The sequence below is a fragment of the Danio rerio genome, chromosome 1 (assembly GCF_052040795.2).
Source record: "Danio rerio strain M-AB ecotype USA chromosome 1, GRCz13ab, whole genome shotgun sequence".
NCBI classification, from domain to species: Eukaryota; Metazoa; Chordata; class Actinopteri; order Cypriniformes; family Danionidae; genus Danio; species Danio rerio.
Window position 1 is genome coordinate 17,222,138 of NC_141021.1, and position 20,363 is coordinate 17,242,500.

The window sequence follows — 20,363 nt, forward strand, 5'->3', positions numbered from 1 at the left end:
TACAGCAAAAATACAGTATTAACATTCACAGCACAGTTTATATTGTTTTATATGTATTTATAGAATTGTATATTTTTATTGTAAAATACAGTAATTTTCACAACATAACTTTAAAATATAGTAAGATACTAGATAACTGTGCTAGAGTAAAATGCAGTTCATTTTACAGTTAAATACAGAGTAGTTTACAAAAATCATTAACAATGTACAAATATAAACAATATTTATAGTAGTCAAACAACCTTGAAAATAGGGGGGGAAAAAGATGTAATTTCTAATCTTTTATCTTTTAAACAGATTCCACAAATCAGACAAAAATGAGACATTTTGTGCACCGCATGGTAAAGATTCACATCCATTCTGTTTTACATCGGATTGTAAAACGGTCCTCCCTGTTTAGAAATGAGATGAGAACGTAGCAGAGGGCCATAAAAGCTAACGAACAACGCATGTAAAGACTTTGGCTCGGAGTGCCATTGCAAGGCATTTATCACCAAATGCTGTCTGTAACAGTCCAATAAATGATGAATGATGGAAGGAGGCTTCCACAGCACCTGCTCCCCTCATAACAATGGCAACAGATTAGGACGGTTGAGGAAAATGGTAAAACTGGTTTGCCAGAGGGCCGAGATAGAGGCATCGGGACAGAAAGTGAGAGGAAAAAATTGGGACGGTGACGAAAGACAGTCTATCTGTTACTACAATGGCATCTAAAATGTCGCTTCCTGCCTGATATTTACAATAGCTTATCTGGCGCAGCTCATTCCTAATACAAATCTACACACAAGCAGCTCTAAAAACCAGCTGCAACACAGCCACAAACGCTGTGCAAATAACAATACAGCAGCAATAGGTCAGATGGGACTAAAGGAATCTGGTGTTTCTATGGAAATGACAAGACTGAAGCTACGTTCGGATTATTGCTTTTTTTAGTTCTCACTTTATATTAAATGGCCTTAACAAAATTGTACTTATATTACATTTAAATTAGTAATTTAGTACTTTAGTACTTTTTATATTATATTATATGACTTGCATGTAATTACATAGAGTTGAAGTCAGAATTATTAGCCCTCTTTGAATTTTTTTTTTCTGTTTTAAATACATCCCAAGTTATGTTTAACAGAGCAAGGACATCTTCACAGTATGTCTGATAATTATATATATATATATATATATATATATATATATATATATATATATATATATATATATATATATATATATATATATATATATATATATATATATATTTTATTATTTTTTTTAATATTTATATATATATATATATATATATATATATATATATATATATATATATATATATATATATATATATATTTTTTCTGAAGAAAGTCTTATTTGTTTCATTGCAGCTAAAATAAAAACAGTTTGAAATAAAATAATTAAAAAAATAAATAAATAAAAAAAATTAAGATAAAAAACATTAGCCCTTTAAACTGTATTTCTTTTTATTTTTTCAATAGTCTACAAAACAAACTATGGTTATACAATAACTTGCCTAATTACCCCAACCTGCCTAGTTAATCTAATTAACCCAGTTAAGCCTTTAAATGTCATTTTAAGTTGTATAGAGGTGTCCTGAAAATTATCTAGTAAAACTGTATTTACTGTCATCATGGTAGAGATAAAATAAATCCGTTATTAGAAATGAATTATCAAAACTATTATGTTTAGAAATGTGTTGAAAAAATTATCTCTATATAGATAAACAGCAGGGAAAATAAACAGGGGGGCTAATAATGTAAGTGGGGGGTATAATTCTGACTTTAACTGTATGTAATAATTTCTTTTATAATTACACTATTGACCCATCTCTCACCCTTTAACCCACCCTTTAAACCTGACCTGTATTCTACCTCAATGGTACCAAAAATATTCAAGTCGGAGGAGAGAACAATGTCAAATTTACTGTCCTGACTCATAGACGCTGCCTTAGAAACACCTCCCATAAGCGGTAATTAGTTTTTTTTTTTTTGTAATTTGATGCAATTATGACATAATACATACCTACATACATATTAATGTACTTATTTTTTAAAAATAAAAATAGAAATATCAAAAATTTTCAAGGATGTAAGATGCTGATGAAAAAATGTCTTTTTAAAAGAGTCCATAGATCTGTGTTGTGCAATACAATATGTACCCAATAAGAACATTGCATGTAATATCATAAACATTTATATATAGTATATAGTACAGGGTGGACCATTAATATAGATACTCCTTAATAAAATGGGAATGGTTGATATTAACGTCCTGGTTGTGGCACATTAGTATATGTGAGGGGGCTTGTAAATAACTCATGAAAGAATAAAGTTATGTTTAAAATCAAGCACACTATTGTTTTTCTTGTGAATTTCCAAAAAGTTTATTAAAGTGTATCGATATAAATGGCCCACCCTGTAGTTAAGGCCACTTAATAGAATGTTTTTTGTATGAACACAATTTTTAAATGAAAACTATGCTTGAATATTAGTTGCCATATAGATTCAGAAATGACTTCAACCATACTACACATGTCAGAAAGCAAACAGTTATGAAATTATAGTACAAAAATTGTAAACAATATGCAATTATTCTATTAAACACCAATTGTAATGGCATTGCTTTTAAATATCATAAACTAGAGAATAATTAAAGTCACTTTTACATGGGCAGGAAATCATTTAAAAAGTAGCTGTATTCAGAATATATAAGCAAAACAAACATGAGTAACTATAGTACAACTAAGTATAATACAAATTAGAATATGCACCTATTAATAAAACATATAATAATAGCATTTGCTTTCAACAACATACATTTTGAATCAAACAGTACTGGGAGGGGAAAAAAAGAGTTAGGTTTATGAATGCAGCAATTTCACCAGTATTCAGAAGACAACAAGATAAATCTGAAAATACAAAATCAAAAACAAATTATAAATGTATTAATTGCTAAACAACAAAGGTATAGATGTATAAAGAGCAAAACAATTGCCAAACAACTCTGTTTTTTTAAAGTTAGAAGCTCCAAAGTTTTGCATAGATTCTGTGTTTTAAACAAAAACTAGGCTGGAATGTCTTCCGTATTGCATTAACTCAAACTCATAAACTCAACACAAACTTTTACTTTCGTTCAATACTCAAGTACCCACAGGAGCCGAGCAACCCCTCATTAATAACTAATTACGAGCACCAGAGATAGAGACATTGCATGGCGGACACTAAAGCTGATCAGCATTCAAGCAGGGTGGCTCAGATTTTGCCTGAAGCAGCTCAGGCATTCACAGATTGCTTCACAGCGGATCCAGGCCAGTTCCAACTACAAGCTGGGGAATATGCACTTCGGTTTGTCATGGAGGGCTTTTGACAGAATCATGAAGAGTCTCTACTTTTAGGAAAAATATGCACGTCCTTCAGAAAACAAAGTGCTCATGTAAGTTTCTAAGCTTATGAGAACATATTACATTTGACGTGGGTTTTGGAAAAGAGTAATTCAGTATGTTTGTTGTAAGGGTTTTGTCAGTTTGGTTGAGATCCTGTATGATCTATGTAGGGAGTTTGAAAGCAATTTGTAGGGGACCAAAATAAATGAATGAATGAATAAATAAATAAAAAAAAAATAAATAAATAAATAAATAAATGTATGAATGAATGAATGAATAAATGAATGTATTAAAAAATAACCCCCTAACCCTCCAATAATAACAATAATAATAATAATAATAATAATAATAATAATAATAATAATAATAATAATAATTGAATATTTAAAAACTAATAAACTAAGACAGTGGTTCTCAAACTTTTTTCACCAAGTACCACCTTAGAAAAAAATTGTCTCTCCAAGTACCACCTTACGGCGCTATTTTTTAACCAGTATTAAAAATAGCGTTGTGGGCCTAATTAAGCAGCTACATGTGTGCACAGTTTAAAAACGATGCAGATTAATTCCTATTATTAAGAATATGTATTATTGTCAGTCACTTTAAACATTTTAAATAGTCTGAACATTAACTGTGCTTGCAGGTAAAAAAAAAAAAAAAACGTTTTAGTTAAAATGTGCTTTTAAAGGTTCATAAAAAATGGCGCTGTTTTTAAAAAGTAAAAAGAAAACTGCTGTACTTAAATTTAAAGTATTCATAATAGCCTATTCATCAAAAGCTGGAAATGTTGCTTGGACCTCATAAATATAGGCTATATGTCATATTCATACACTTTTAGACAAATCTTGAAATGTTAAATGTACATATGACAGGGTTCATACAGGCACAGCCTAATGTAAATCAATTCCAGCACCTATTTTTTTTTCAAGACTGACATGCTATGTATTGAAGACCTGAAATGTATTGTCAGCAACCCATAAAACATTGCATAGGAATAGATACACATAAAAACCATTAATAATAATAATAATAATAATATTTATTAATCATATATTAATAATATAATAAACCTGCACTTAATGCTTGTGAAATCTTTTTTGTACTCAAGGAAAAATACTATTACACTGCTAAAATAACACAAATTTTAGTAAATAATACTAATATTAGGTAAAAGTACAAAGTACTCTTTTAAAAAGTACTAGTTGGTTACTTTTGAAAAATCAGATTGTCATTATGAAATCACTTTTTTTTTAAGTGTAAACCTGATTGAATGGTTTAATTGCTTAAATCTCAAAGCTACTTGTATAGGAATTTGCACTGACAAAGGAAGTATGGTCGATTTTTCCTTTCATGACAATTAATCTTTTTTCAATAGCACTGGCAAAACTACCACATAAACTTTAAGGCCATAGAGACACTTTTTGCCCAGTTTTAAACATTATTTTCAAGCTTTGAAAGGTTTAATTAAAGAATATGGTAAAATATTTAAATTTAGCCTTTTAATTACATATTTTACACTATTTTTCTTTACAATATGGCAAATATGTTTCTTAAATAGCTGTACATCACATGTAGATTTTATTTTACACTTGATCTTAATCTAAAATACAAAAAAAAAATAATAAAAGTACACTGTCAGTAAAAAAAATAAATAAATGACTTCATTTTACTTGAAGTATTTGAAATATGACAACACTACATTTATCAAAGCAGTGCTTTAAGAGCCTTATTGTTAATTTTGATAAATAAACAATACGTAACAACGAATTGTTTTGACCTGTAATGCTTTAAGACAGATCAGAATACAGCTAAATGTATAACGTTAAATCACACAAATACCTCATCCAGAAAGAAATAAGTCCCCCTTTGCTAAAAGTAAGTTTCACTTCACAACACAGCCAAATAAGAAGACCATTTGCATTGTCATCGATCATGTATCAATCTAATTCTAAATACTTGATAACTTTGAATACTTTTGACTAAATTTAGTCAAGGAATAAAAATAAATAATGTCTACTTTAATAGTGGAAAGATCGCGATTGTATTCAATCTGAGCACACAGGCGACCATGAGAGGACTTGCAGTTCATTTGAAAAAAAAAAAGCCTATTTAGGAGCTAGCATATCTGTTTTAGCGATTTGCGTACATGAATGCGCTCTCGTGTTAAAATAAAGCACTCGCCACATTTGCAGAAATGAGTAATTGCGCAATACCTCCATTCCCGCGCCGCCATTCAGAATGTATTTAGAGGAGTGACAGGTCAGAGGCGAGTCGACTGGCTGTTGGAGAGCGAAACGTGTATGTAGATCATCAAAAAGGCAGGAAATATGTCCGCGGTTTAATTACTCTGCTAGACATCTCTATAGTGAAAACATCCGAGAAGCATTATTCCAACAAAACATTTGTTTTTAAGTTGTTTTCTCTGTCTCTGCAACACAGAAAGCCTTTGTCCCGCCCTTACGTTTCACGCGACTAGAAAAGGTCGACTGTGATTGGCTACTTTTCATGTCAGTCAAATCACCCTTCAGAATCAATTCTTAAACTTCGGAAACTGATTTTCAGCAGCTTATGTCACAAAGCACTAAAATAAACATTCTAAGCACAGCGTTGTGATCGTACGCTTCACCAAGCAGACAATGCTGATCACATCAATGTTATATTACGCATCAAAGGATTAAAAGTGTTAATTGTTTCTTTCATTATTTGGCGATTCCTCCGCGTACCACTAGGAGGAAGCCCGCGTACCACTAGTGGTACGCGTACCACAGTTTGAGAACCACTGAACTAAGACAAATAAATAAATAAATAAATAAATAAATAAATAAATAAATAAATAAATAAATAAATAAATAAATAAATAAATAAATAAATAAATAACATTAATGTGGCACTGTGTTCTTTAACCCTCCAAATATATATAAAAAATATTATTTAATATTTCAAACTAAGAAACTAAGACAGAGGTAAAAACAAACAAATAAATAAATAAATACAAATTTTAAATAAAATATATACTGTGGCACTGTGGCAACGCTGTGGCGCAGTAGGTAGGGACTAAGCCGAAAAGAAAATAAATGAATGACTGATAAAAATCAGTTGTTCATTCATAAGATAAATAAATAAATAAATAAATAAATAAATAAATAAATAAATAAATAAATAAATAAATAAATAAAATAAAATAAAATAAAATAAAATGAATAAAATAAAATAAAATAAAATAAAATAAACTGTGTTCTTGAATCCTCTAAAAATAAAAAAATAAAAATGTTTTTTTTTTTTTTACCAAAACTAAGAAATTAAGACAGATGTAAAAATAATAATAATAATAATAAGATTAACAAAATACATTTCTAATAAATAAATGAAACAATATGCTATAAATAAGAATAAATGAAATAATAATATTTATATGAAATAATTGTAATGTGATAGTTCTAAAACTCTAGTATATACTTTTAGATGTCATTATTTTATTTTTAATATTTAGTATTACACAATGCTAATAAACATGATTATTGCATTCCCAATATGACCTAAGTCTGATTCTGAGCTAAACTGAAGGATTATGATCCTTCCTTCGTTCCTTATTTCAAATTATCATTATTATTATTATTTTTATTTCCTAATAAAAACCTTTTAAAACTTCTAAAAAAGTCAATTTCATTTATTATAATGCAAAGTTAGTTGTTCTATTTAAATAAAACATTCTTTTTAATATTAACTGCTCTTTAAAACATTCCAAAGTAATATCCAGTGCACATTCCTACAACTAATGACTGACATACTAAATTTATTAAATTGTTCAAGAAAAAAAAAAAAAAAAGATTTTGTAAATTTCTTGGCATAAGACCAATATATATTAGACACATTTAACCAGTATAATCCAGCATGGCACAGTGTTGGGCTTCTAAACAAGTGGGTTTGTTTTAAAGCCTTTGTAAGTCTCTTTGAAGAACCAGCGGGATCCTTGTAGTGTATTTGCATGCATCTGGGAGGGAAAGCCTGTGTACAAAAGCCTGCATGTTTCTGTTTACGTGTTATGTGTTCTGTTGTTTCCTTCCTCCAGAGGAGTTCGGGAGCATATGGACCAGTTCATTAGAACTAATGTGCCATAATAGTGCGTTGCTCACGAGGCTTTTGCACAAAGCATTGCCAGTGAAAACAAAGCAATCATTTCTAACAAGCTGCATTAGCATAGAATCAGCTGTGAGAATCCCAGCGGCGAGCTAGTCATCCCTGCTTTCTGTGGAAAAATGCCCTTCGGAGGGGAAAATATGAAACACTTAAGGTGCAAGTCTCTCTTAGATCCTCTCATCTTTCTGTTTCATTCCCCACGCGCAGGCACAGTTGAAGTTTTTATGCCTTGTATCTATCATATCTCGGGTGATCTGGACATTATCAAACAGGATTCTATACTGTAAATTCAGTCAACCCGGGTGTATTGCTAAAGTGGCAGTTTGATAATAAAATAAAAATAAAATAAAATAAAAAAAAAACTGTGCTTTCAAAGCTTGAATGCATTTATTTCAGGTCTCTAAAGAAGATATTTTGGATCATTCATAGTTGCATTATTGAAATGCATTATTGACATTAATCAAATTATTACAGTTGTGTGACAGGATTCACACACAGTGGTTAACATATTTAAATAAATACAGCTTGTCTTTGGGCAGAAATGTGTATTTTTATGTCATTTGTTTCAACATATAACATTAAAGATAATTAACTGCACTTAAATATTTTGTAAAATGAAAACTGTTCATGGCACTAAAGCAAAGGGAAACTGAGGTTATGATGTACTGTAATGACATGTGACATTAATAGATATATTTGTACTAACATGCAAAACAGGAATATGAAAGTATATAAAGACACTCATGTTGTCTCAATCACCAGCGATCCACCCTGTGTACATCAATGGTAAACACACAGTTCACTAATGGACTACAAATCTGCCAGCAAAAGAACTACATTTTCTTTTATGCAACACACACACACACCTGCTCCAAGTCTCCATTGATTAGACTCACTCACAGCTGAAGCTGCTCATAATGGTCTGATCACACGGACTATAACAGGGGTGTCCAAACTCAGTCCTGGACGGCCAGTGTCCTGCAAAGTTTAGCTCCACTTCCTCCAACACACCTGCCTAGAAGTCTAGTATACCTAGGAAGAGCTTGATTAGTTGGTTCAGATGTTTTTAATTGGGGTTGGAACTAAAATGCAGGACACCGGCCCTCCAGGAAAGAGTTTGGACACCACTGGACTAAAAAGTCAGCACACAAACAACCAGAGTCTTGTTTATCTGTATAGTGAATATTACAACACGTTTTCTTGCCTTGTTTGTTTTAAGTTGTCTGCTGCCAGCCTTTTGACCATCTGCCTGTTATTTTGACTACAACTCAGGATTGCCCTTATACATTTGTTTGGTCCTGTGTTGATAATTGCTTGCCTGACCATCTGTATCTTAATAAACCTTCATTTGGATCCGCACCCCTGTTGTCAGCGTTCACATCCCACGTTACACATGTAAACATCTTAGTAAGGTATATAATTAGATTACTGATGTTAAAAACCATTGTCTGGTAGGGAAAAAAAAACATGAATATAAACATTACATACTGCTAAATATATAAATGACAAAAAGTCATAACACATTGTTTTTATGTTTATAAGTCTTTTTTTTTTCGTTATACAGTTTAACTTGATATTTTTAGTCAGTTTAACTGAAGCAAATTGATATGACTAGAAAAGTTAATTTGGTTCAACTAAAAATGAAATTACTAAATGTACAACCATTGAAAAGCTTGCGGTTAAAATGTTATTATCTTTGAAAGAAGTGTGTGAAGCTCACCAAGGCTTTTTTAATTAATTAAAAACACCTAATATTCCACAACACTCTTACAATTGTAGAGCTAAGCTTTTAGCTAAATTACTCCTGTCGTCAGTGTCACATGATACTTTAGATATCATTCATTTAAAAAAAAAAAATAATAAATAAATATTATATAGGGCAATTATGATATTTAATAGTTTTAAATCACACCGCAAGCTTATATAGTTGAAGTCACCCTCCTGAATTATTAACCCCCTGTATACTTTTTCATCAATTTCTCTTTAATGAAAATATTTTTCCTACATATTTCTAAACATAGGTTTCGATAAAATAACTGATTTCTTTTATCTTTTCTATGATGACAGTACATAATATTTTTCTAGTTATTTTTCAAGATACTAGTATAAAGCTTGAAGTGTAATTTAAGGGTTAACTTGGTGATATTCCTTCCTCTGTTAAACATCATTTGGTAAATATAAAATATAATAATTAAAAAAAAAAATCCTTATTTTTGTAGAGCTGAATTTTTAACTGAATTACTCCAGTCTTCAGTGTCATGTGATATGTCATTTCTTTTTAAACATTTTTATAAGGCAATTAGCATTTTCAATAGTTTAAAGCACATTGTAAGCTTTTATAATACTACCATTTTTGTCTACTTTTGGCTCCCAGAATCTGCTGCGTGACGTCAAACTGAACAAGCGAATCCCCCAACCTCCCTCGCCTGACTTTCTGACTGCGGTTAACTCGCTATGACGGGGCCTTTTTGCTTTCCTCGCAGGTCTCTTACTCCTCTCACTTCCTCATCCAAGCCTGAGCGCCTTTACAGCCACGAGGAACCTGTTCTTTTTCAATCGCCACACGTCAATGATCAGCTCCAGCAGCGGAGATACGTCTGAGAAAAGAAAAGGTGGTGATGAGTGATAGATTCACTCCATTATGTTCTGCTCGAGGTCGAGTGTGAGAACAGTCTGGTATTATTCCTACTCATCCTTAAAATAACCACCAGATCCACACAGGAAAGCACAGCACTGGATGGGAGACTGAAAGAATGGAGTAGATAAAGAGGGGGAATGGGGAGGATTTTTTCGAAAAGCAAATTACTTTGCATAAACACGTTTATGGTTAGTCAATGCTTTGTGATAAACATGTTGCTTTAAACTGGATAAAACTGAAATGAAATGGATATGAAAGTGGAAATTAAATAAGGACATTTTGAAAAGGCTGTGGTTTAATCAAAAATATGCACTTCACATTTCTAAATGAAGTGCAACATTATGTTTATCCACTATAAATAAATAAATTATTTAATAAATAAAAATGTATTAATAACATTAATAATAAATAACAAAACTATTAATTAATAACATAAATAAAAATCACAATTGTTTTATTAATATAACAGCAGCAACAACAACAACAACAACAACAACAACAACAACAACAACAACAACAATAATAATAATAATAATAATAATAATAATAATAATAATAATAATCCACTATGAATAAATAAATAAATAAATAAATAAATAAATAAATAAATAAATAAATAAATAAATAAATAAATATTAATAACAACATTTAATAATCATAATGATAATAATCTACTATAAATAAACAAATAAATAAATGATTAAATAAATAATAAAAAATATATTATTAAATATTAACAAAACATAATAATAATAATAATAATAATAATAATAATAATAATAATAATAATAATAATAATAATAATAATAATATTTCATATTATCTATTTTAAATGCTCAGTTTGTTAGAAAACAAATATGGTGATGAGTCATAGAGTCACAACATTGTACTCTGCTTGAGGTTGAGTGTGTGAATAATCTGACATTATTCCTACTCATCCTTAAAATAACCATGAGATCCCCACATAAAAAGTACCAACACTGTAGATAAAGAGGAAGACTGGGAAGCAGTGGAGAAACTTCTACACAGAAAAATGGTAAAAAAAAGAGTCCCAACTGTAACATTCTTAAGGAAAAATCCTGTTAGGTGCATGTACTGTATATGTGCATCAACAAACCATTGTTCTGGTAACCTCGTTTTTGAAAAGATTCAGCAAAGCCTTGGGTGTCCTCAGATGTGCTTGACATCTGAGGCGTTTTACATTTTACAAGCAATTGTGTGTTTGATTATTTACTTTTTTATTACTGCACATTTATTATAGATGTACAACCTTTCAAAAGTTTGGGGTCAATACATTTTGTTTTTATGTTTAAAAGAAATGTGTTATGCTCAACAAGGCTGTTTTAATTGATGAACAAACTGTTTTAATTGAACAAAGTTGCATCTTTGTTCGTTCATTCATTCATTCATTCATTCATTCATTCATTCATTCATTCATTCATTCATTCATTCATTCATTCATTCATTCATTCAATAACACACCAGAGCCTAAATAATAGTGTTACACTCTTACATCAAATGCAAAATATATTAATTAGAAAGATTGTTAGGCACTGTGATTATAAAAATATATATAATATATATATATATATATATATATATATATATATATATATATAAATATATATATATATATATATATATATATATATATATATATATATATATATATATATTTCATGCATTTTCTTTTTGTCTAGTTTGTAGTCAAAATATTTAAAAATTCTTAAATCAAGAAGTATTTTCTAGACAAGCAAAAACTGAGTCTTGTTTTAAGAAATAATATGTCACAATTAATCAATTAATTAATGAGAAAAATAATCATGTTTTTCTTCATCATAAGATTATTTTGCTAACATTTGCAAAATATTTAGCTAATTTTAAGAAAAAAGCTCATTTAATTTTGACAGTATTTCTTAAAACAAAACCACATATTTGCTTGTCTAGAAAATGCTTCTTGATTAAAGATTTTTTACATATTTGCAATAGAAACAAGAAAAAAACAATTTTTTTTTTTGCAGTGATAAACATAACAATACAGCTATAACTGGGTTTGCTATAAATGGGGTTCAACATTTCTGAATGAAGATATGGAGCAATCTACTCTTGCTATACTGTAATCTATAATCCATATACTGTATGTTCGGGAACATGTGCACTTTGATAAGATTGATAATAATGCGATTAAGGTGTTTACATACTGGTTTATTGCGCTTAAAATCAGCATACTTTAATGTGATTACTGCTTCTCCAATCATGAGCCTAATCACATTAGTTTGATCAAAGTATTGCGTTTACATGAAGTAACACTCACAAGCAATACTGCCAAAATCCAATTATAATCACATTATGAGGCTGCATGCATATGCAGTCGTTTCTAGAGTGGTACTTTGGTGGTCTACTAAAGACCCGGGCCAAACCAGCTGAGATTCCCAGATCAGCCAGGCATAACCCTGGCGTTCCACTTGATCCTGCTCACCTGTGACTATGGGTAATGATTTTAAAACAGATGAAGCCTGAGGACGGGCAGCCAGGGAAAATTTGCTGTCAACCTGCAAATCTCCATAAACATGCAAGAAACATTTAACACTGATTATACTGAGTTGATGGGGCCATCCAGAGAGAGGGAGGGGCTGCTGGAGCCTTGCTTGCTGAATTCTAATCAAGCCGACCCTTAATCACTAGGTGTGAATGAGGAGTGGGTTTCGTTAAAAGCTGAGCTCTCCTACTAGTATTGCATGGGATTGATTGCAGGAGAGATTTACAGCACCTTTTAACTCATACCCCACCACAAACCACAGCAGAGCCACTGAGAAGCCATGGCAACTGAGTCCAGCATGAACCCACGTCCCACCGACCGCAGCTCCGACTGGGAGAGAAGAGGATCAGAGCGAAACAGAGAGAGAGAGAGGTAGGGGAAACCAGAGGAATAGACACAACGAAGAGTTTCCAAAAGAAGCCAGCAATTAAAATTAGAAGAAGAAGAAAAGCTGTAGCTCACTTTCACCCAAATGCTTTGCGATTCATTTTGATGGTGTCTTGCTGAACATTTTGTACGTCCCATTGTTCCCCCAGTCCATGAATTAATTATAAGCTCGCTTTTTAAGAGATATACATCAACCGATTCACGACAGCAGCGGTGAAGAAGAGCAAAACCAAATCCGGCAGGACCGAGAAGGTGCTGTAAGCACAGTGTAAACCTAATGAATTCGTCCTCCAACAAGATAAACATCCTTTGAGGATCATCTATAAACACTTATTGCACATCAGAGCCCTTTAAAGATAATGAAATGCAGTGTGCATAGATTAACATCCATCTCCTGGTCTCAAACCTGCTTTAAATCTATTGATAACCTAGTGGTAAAATAGGTTAACCAACAGCAGACCTCTGTTTTAAAGAGATTATTCAGCCAAAATGTAATTATCCTCTCACGCTTGTATTGATGTACACAACTGTAAATAACAAAACAATGTACTTTGTAAAACAAAACGATGAATAATTAGTTTTTCCCTCATAGATTTTAATTAAAAAATCTAATCTATCAATTTATTTATTGGGAACTAGATCAAATTACTACTTTAAATTATTTGATTCAAAAAGACTAATTTGTTCACACATATGCTACTTGTATGAACTGTTACAAGGAAATCAAGAAGAGTACCAATTCCTAAATCATGTATGGATGTTAAGTGAACTAGGGCTGTTTCTCAATATGCGTTCTTGTCTGTATTTGAGTTCTTATAAACATCATCAACCGTCGCCAAAGTATAGTTAAAATTCCAAATTCACATCCTGCCAGATAAAATTCCAGAATGTGTACTTGCTCCGCCCCTTTTGCCAAGGATACTTTGAGAGGTGACTTATGCAAACTTGTATCCCAGAATGCATTGCAGCCTAATCAGCGAAAGCTAATGACGGAGGAGGAAACCCACACGGTTTTAAAAATACTTCTCTGTTGTGTTACAAATTAAATATTTAAGAGTTTTTCCGGAAAAAATTTCCATTGATTTAAACTCGAATCGGCAGTTTATTTATAAAGGTAACGTGTCTTTGGCAATGTTCCTCAGCTTATGCAGACTCTAAACCCCAGCCTGCCAGCGGGGACTTTGAATAGATTAACTCGAAACACAGATTGAAAAAAAAAATTCTGACTTCATCATATCTCATCACATAGAGTAAAAGCTTGCTCTTCAGTCAAATTAATTCATAACCCATTCATTTCCACTCAATGAATTAATTTACTGATAATACTTTCAGTATGACATCAGTTTATGAACAATGGACCATTGAAACCAGATTTGCAAACTGGATCAAATGATTCACTGAAAATACTTTACTCAAAAGGGCAAGCATTCACAAATCTAGCATTGATAATTTTCTCATGAATTCTGATTCAAGAGCCAAGCAAAGCTATTTAATCAATAAAATTTATGAATTCATCATTCAAACCAGTTTTTTTTTATGAAGTAAAATATTCATTAAAAAAGTGACACAAAATAAGCACTGATTCATAAAACTGACTTCACTTATTATTATTTTTTTTTTTACAAATTTTATAAAGCCAGTCCTCCAATGATCATTTTATTACAAAAATGTGGCCAAGCAATTCTTAAAAAAAAAATTGTGAATCTTTTCCATAAAAGAAATAAAATCAGAATTTTTATTTTTACCTGATCTTTTTTCCTCCTCCTTTCTCCCCCAAAGGAAGTAATGGAGAACTCTTATGTATGTTTGATCACCTGGTACTCTGAGGTTAGACTTTCACACTATGGTCATTTGTCGAGTGAGGCTATTATCACTATGGCAACTGTAATGGAAAAAGAAGCACTAATTTGCAGGATTTCTTTTTTTATTTTTTACATATAACTCATCCATAGCATAGTCTCTCGCCACTCATGTCCATACACCAGTGGCCTACAAAAGTGCAAAGGCATTTTTCAGCCTGAGTGGAATCTGAAAATTAGGCTCTACTTTTGAGGCATCCAAAGAAAGCCTGATCCGGCTGATTGCTGTGTGCCTGTCTAATGTGCCTGACTCATCACCGACTAGACATTCAACCCTTCACACAAACACAAGTGTCTGTCGGGATCTGAGGACGTCTGATCATAAAAAGGAGAGTCAGAAGATAGGAAAAAGAGTAAGGGCAGGACTGAAATGGCACTAGCTACTGAAGTTCCCTCTCAATTGAAGTTTCTGGCCTCGGTTTGTGAATTACACATCTTTCTCTCACTGATGACTTATTTGGATGAGTACATATCTAAACACTCTTTCTAAGCCTGCTTGACTTACGGGCAGTCCTTCAGGATGACAATTAGCCTAGATTGTAAGGTTGGTTCCCCTGCTGAAAAATCCAGCTTTAACCAGCCTAGGCTGGTTGGCTGGTTTTAGCAGGTCGACCAGGCTGGTTTTAGAGGGGTTTTAGCCATTTCCAGGCTGGTTTCCAGTCATTTTCAGCCTGGTCTAAGCTGGTCAGGCTGGAAAATGACCAGCTAAACCCAGCTAAAACCAGCTTGGTTTAAGCTGGACATAGCTGGTTTTGGCAGGGCTCCCAGCCTGGCTAGGCTGATCAAGCTGGTTTTAAGCCTGACCAGCTAAGACCAGGCTGGAAATGGCCAAAACCCCTCTAAAACCAGCCTGGTCGACCAGCTAAAACCAGCCAACCAGCCTAGACTAGTTTAAGCTGTTTTTTTCAGTAGGGTTTTATCTAGTCTCCTAGCGATGACCCTGCTAGAATAAAAATATCTTAGTCAGGCTCTCTTTTGTCTCGAAAGCCATGTTATCTGCTTTATATGGGATAATATAGAGGCAAAATAAGAGTAGGGGCGAGAGTGAAATGTCACTAGTTACTGAAGTTCTCTCCTGATTGAAGTATCTGGCCTCGGTTTATAAATTACACTCCTTTTTGTCACTGATGACTTATTTGGATGAATACATATCTAATCACTCTTTCTAAACCTACCTGACTGACTGGAGATCCTTAAGGATGACAATTAGCCTAGATTGTAAGGTTGGTTTTTATCTAGTCTTCTAGTGATGATCTAACTGGAGTAAACAAACACTAACCAAGCTCTCCTTCGTCTCGAAAGCCATATTATCTGCTTAATATGGGGTACTATGGAGTTAAAACATAGGAAAAAGAGTAGGAGCAGAACTGAAATTGGCGCTTGTTATTGAAGTTCCCTCCCAATTAAAATATCTGGCCTCGGCTTGTGAATTACACTCCTTTCTGTCACTGATGACTTATTTGGATGAGTACGTTACTAAAACCCTCTTTCTAAGCCTGCTTGACTTACTGAAGGTCCTTCAGGGTGACAATTAGTCTAGATTGCAAAGTTGTTTTTTATCTAGTCTTCTAGCGATGACCCTACTGGAGTAAACAAACCATAGTCAGGCTCTCTTTTGTCCCAAAAGCCATATTATTCACTTTATATGGGATAATAAGAAGTCAGAATAAAGGGAAAAGTGTAGGGGCGAGATTGAAATGTCACTAGTTACTGAAGATCTCTCCTGATTGAAGTATCTGGCCTCGGTTCATGAATTACACTACTTTTTGTTATTGATGACTTATTTGGATGAGTACATTTCTAAACACTCTTTCTAAGCCAACTTGACTGACTGGAGATTCTTTAGGGTGACAGTTAGACTAGATTGTAAGGCTGTATCTAGTCTTCTAGTTATGATCTGACTGGAGTAAACAAACCCTAAGCAAGCTCTCTTTTGTCTTGAAAGCCATATTATCTGCTTAATATGGGGTACTATGTAGTCAAACGACAGGAAAAAGAGTTGGGGCAGAACTGAAATGGTGCTAGTTACTGAAGTTCCCTCGCAATTGAAGTATCTGGCCTTGGTTTGCGAATTACACTCCTTTCTGTCACTGATGACCTATTTGGATGAGTGTCTATCTAAACACTCTTTCTAAGCCTGCTTGACTGACTGGAGATCTTTAAAGATGACAATTAGCCTAGATTGCAAGGTTGGTTTTTATCTAGTCTTCTAGCGATGACCCTACTGGAGTAAATGAACCTTAGCCGAGCTCTCCTTTGTCTCGAAAGCCATATTATCTGCTTTATATGGGGTAAAGAGTAATTAGAGTTAATGTTGAAGAGTAGACTCTCTATTCACACAGCACTCTAATGAAACCATAGTCAAACTGTCAGGGAATTTACACATGGCTATTCACGTTGACTAATGACACCGGCCCACAGGAATCAATGAAGGTCTTGTGAACTGGGATGAGATTCATTCTTTGCGGTTGGTGACTCAGTTTTTTAACTTTCTCTGCCTTTTAACAAGAGGAACTAATGAACGCTTTAAAAAGCATGTATTCAATGGATACATGCAAGATAAATAGTGTACTTGGTGGTGGTGTCTTACACCTGATCAATAGAGTAGTGTCTAATGAAAATGTCATGCAAATTGTTAATTTGGCTTTGTACGGCAGTAATTAATGAGTATATTGATAATTAGCATGTAGTCGACGTCATGCAAAACAGGCGCTTTGATCCAGGCTAATAATCATTATGCAATTTAGCAAACACTTCATCTGGTGCACCACGGCTGGTAGTAACATGAAACTATAACAGTACTGGATAAGTGGGTGACATGTTGCTATCACTTATGCTTAGTAAAACTACACAAACATTTAAGATACAAATAACAGTATACGCATAGAATAAAAATGATATAGGGAAAAAATTAAGTACTTCAAAAAATTAAGGTTGGAGCAAAACTGTGCAGAGCTGCGGCCCTCCAGAAATCGAGTTTGATACCTATGAAGTAAAGGGCACCTATTTTACCTCTTTATAAGTCTAATATAAGTCTTTCGTGTCTCCAGAATGTGTCTGTGAAGTTTCAGCTGAAAATACCCATCAGATTATTTTTATAGCTTTCTAAATCTGGGAAATTTGAGCTGTTAGGGCATTCTAGCTGTTTTTGTTGCCTGTGCCTTTAAAGCAAATGAGCTGATTCTCCCCGTCCACTGTTCCCATGTGCATGTCAGAGCAATAGAGATTGCTCTGTTTTGCCCTGATGTGTGTAGCCTTGACATAGTTAAACAGCACAGTGACAGACAGACAAGAATGAAGCAGATCACCCTTACTACAATAAGAAACTTTCCCAAATGTTATTTGATATATTTCTTGTGGAGTCAATTCAAGCCTTTCTGCAACGATGAGTCAAATACAATGTCATTATAACGTGCGAACGCACACATACACGTTTAGCTTTGCACAGTCTTTGCACGCCAAATGTGACAGGATCCAGGTTAATATACACTACATCTGTTGTGCTGAAAATAAGTGATGCCAAATCAAAGAAAATAACAAACTGTACGCCTGCTAACTAATCCCCATCCACCTCTTAATAACTAAAGAGATATAAACAGGTATAAAATCAGGCATAAAATAAACCTAATTTAAGTCCACAAACTAGAATTGAAGCGTCTTCTTTTATAATTGTATTGACCTTATGCAGGTGTGGTGAATAATGTAACAATTTTATTTTATTTATTACAAACATGCACTGTTTTGAAAGAAAAAAAAAGGTTTAAACTTGTACAAATCATTCTTGAGGTGCAGATGATCACAGAGAGCTGATATCTTTTAATTCCAGTTCCTTTGCACGCATCCTGTCTTGTGGATATGCTTATACGCAAAACTACAGAGACATGTTAATATGCGGCTGTGAATCAATTCGGTGGGCAGGGAAACGTTACGTTGGCACTCCTACATCATGTTGCGGTGGGTCTCAAAATGGGATTTGGACCATTTTTTTAACATCAGGAAATAAAAAAAAAACGTATTGTTTTTCTATCACGCCAATCTGACTACAAACAACTTACAAAAGTTGATTTTTGTCATAGGTGCTTTTAATACTGTTGTGTTGCATTGAAAAACCTTTGTTATTTACATTTATTAGCCTTCATCTACAATGTTGGGGTCTAGTCACTTAACATCTAACAATGTTAGGTAATTTAATTGCAAAGTAAATCTTTGACTGCTTCTGATGTGCATGATTCATCCTGCCTTTTAAAGGCCATTAACTAAAGTGATGTTGCTCTGTTTCTTTACATTAGTTCTAATGCTTTTTTGTTTATCTATTTATTTTGTAAGAGATATTTAAGAGTTTTTTACTCCCCCAAGGTACTTTTAAATTTTATTTCAAAAACAGTAACATAGCTATTAAAATATTTAATGTTAGGATTCTTCGGCTGTATTTCACTTTTATAATATCTTAAATAAAAAAGTGAAAGTCTGATTTTGTGGTGGTTCTTTAAAATGTAATTATTGTAATATCATTTCAATTAATGAAGGATTTTGAAAGTAATCACTGCTGAGTACCGATGTTAACCCTGACTGCATGGTTGAAATGTTTTTAAATGATTAACAGTTAAAATCATTCATTAAAATTTGAGAAAAGTAATCATAAAGCAATCAAATGTAATCAGTTACATTAACAAAGTAATTGAAATAGTTACACTATTTATTAAGAGGTCAGCACTGCGCGACTCATTTTAAGATCAGCTAATTCTAATGTGTCAGACAATAACTAATACAGTGATATGAGCACAATTATTTGCTATTTATTTTTAACAAGGTTTATTTTCCCCACAAGTTGAATATTACCAATATACTATTATCACGAGTAGGCAATTATATAGTAGATTTGTATAATCAGAATAAAAAAACAAATAAAAAAAAAATCAGTGAGGCAATAAAAATAAAAGTTTCTTTCAAATTAAAGATGTTTACTGAATAATCCAGCCTCATAAGAATAAACTAAAGTCAAAAAACTGTGTTGTTCTGTCTTTCTTTATTTCGCTTTCCAAATTTCGGGGAGCGAAAGGTGGACCAAACCATTCCAAACAATGGATTATGGGTAAAATAGCAAATGTATACAACTAAACATATCAACAAGTGTAAACTGCACAAGATTTCAAGCTCTATTAATAAATAATAATAATAAACCAAATTAAAGCTCTCACAAGTTGACTATTGCTAATCATGGTCAACTGGTCACTTTTAGGAACCATATTTACAAGACCATATAACATTTAAAGAATTTACATATGAAAAGTAGCACATTAATACTATAATTTTCTAGAAATTTTAACATGAGAGAGAATATTGTGTATACATTTAGCTTCGTCATATCTTCATATCTTATCATATCTTCAGTAGTGACTTATTCACAACACA

The 20,363-nt window shown here is 32.5% G+C and overlaps 1 protein-coding gene and 2 long non-coding RNA genes across 8 annotated transcripts in view; 1 reads left to right on the forward strand and 2 right to left on the reverse strand.

Moving 5' to 3' along the window:
• Positions 1-20,363, reverse strand: part of sgcz (sarcoglycan zeta) — a 503,764-nt gene that overhangs the window by 265,045 nt on the left and 218,356 nt on the right. The gene's annotated exons all lie outside the window — the stretch shown is intronic.
• Positions 1-20,363, forward strand: part of LOC147846759 (uncharacterized) — a 1,232,122-nt gene that overhangs the window by 132,820 nt on the left and 1,078,939 nt on the right. The window lies entirely within an intron of this gene.
• LOC147846760 (uncharacterized) overlaps positions 14,714-20,363 on the reverse strand; it is a 6,331-nt gene continuing 681 nt past the window's right edge. The window contains exons 1-3 of the long non-coding RNA XR_015476493.1: positions 18,982-20,363; positions 18,445-18,780; positions 14,714-17,896 (exon numbers count right to left, since the gene is read on the reverse strand). The exon at positions 18,982-20,363 is cut by the window's right edge and continues 681 nt beyond it. This is a non-coding gene — a long non-coding RNA (uncharacterized LOC147846760). The remainder of the gene's footprint in view (positions 17,897-18,444; positions 18,781-18,981) is intronic.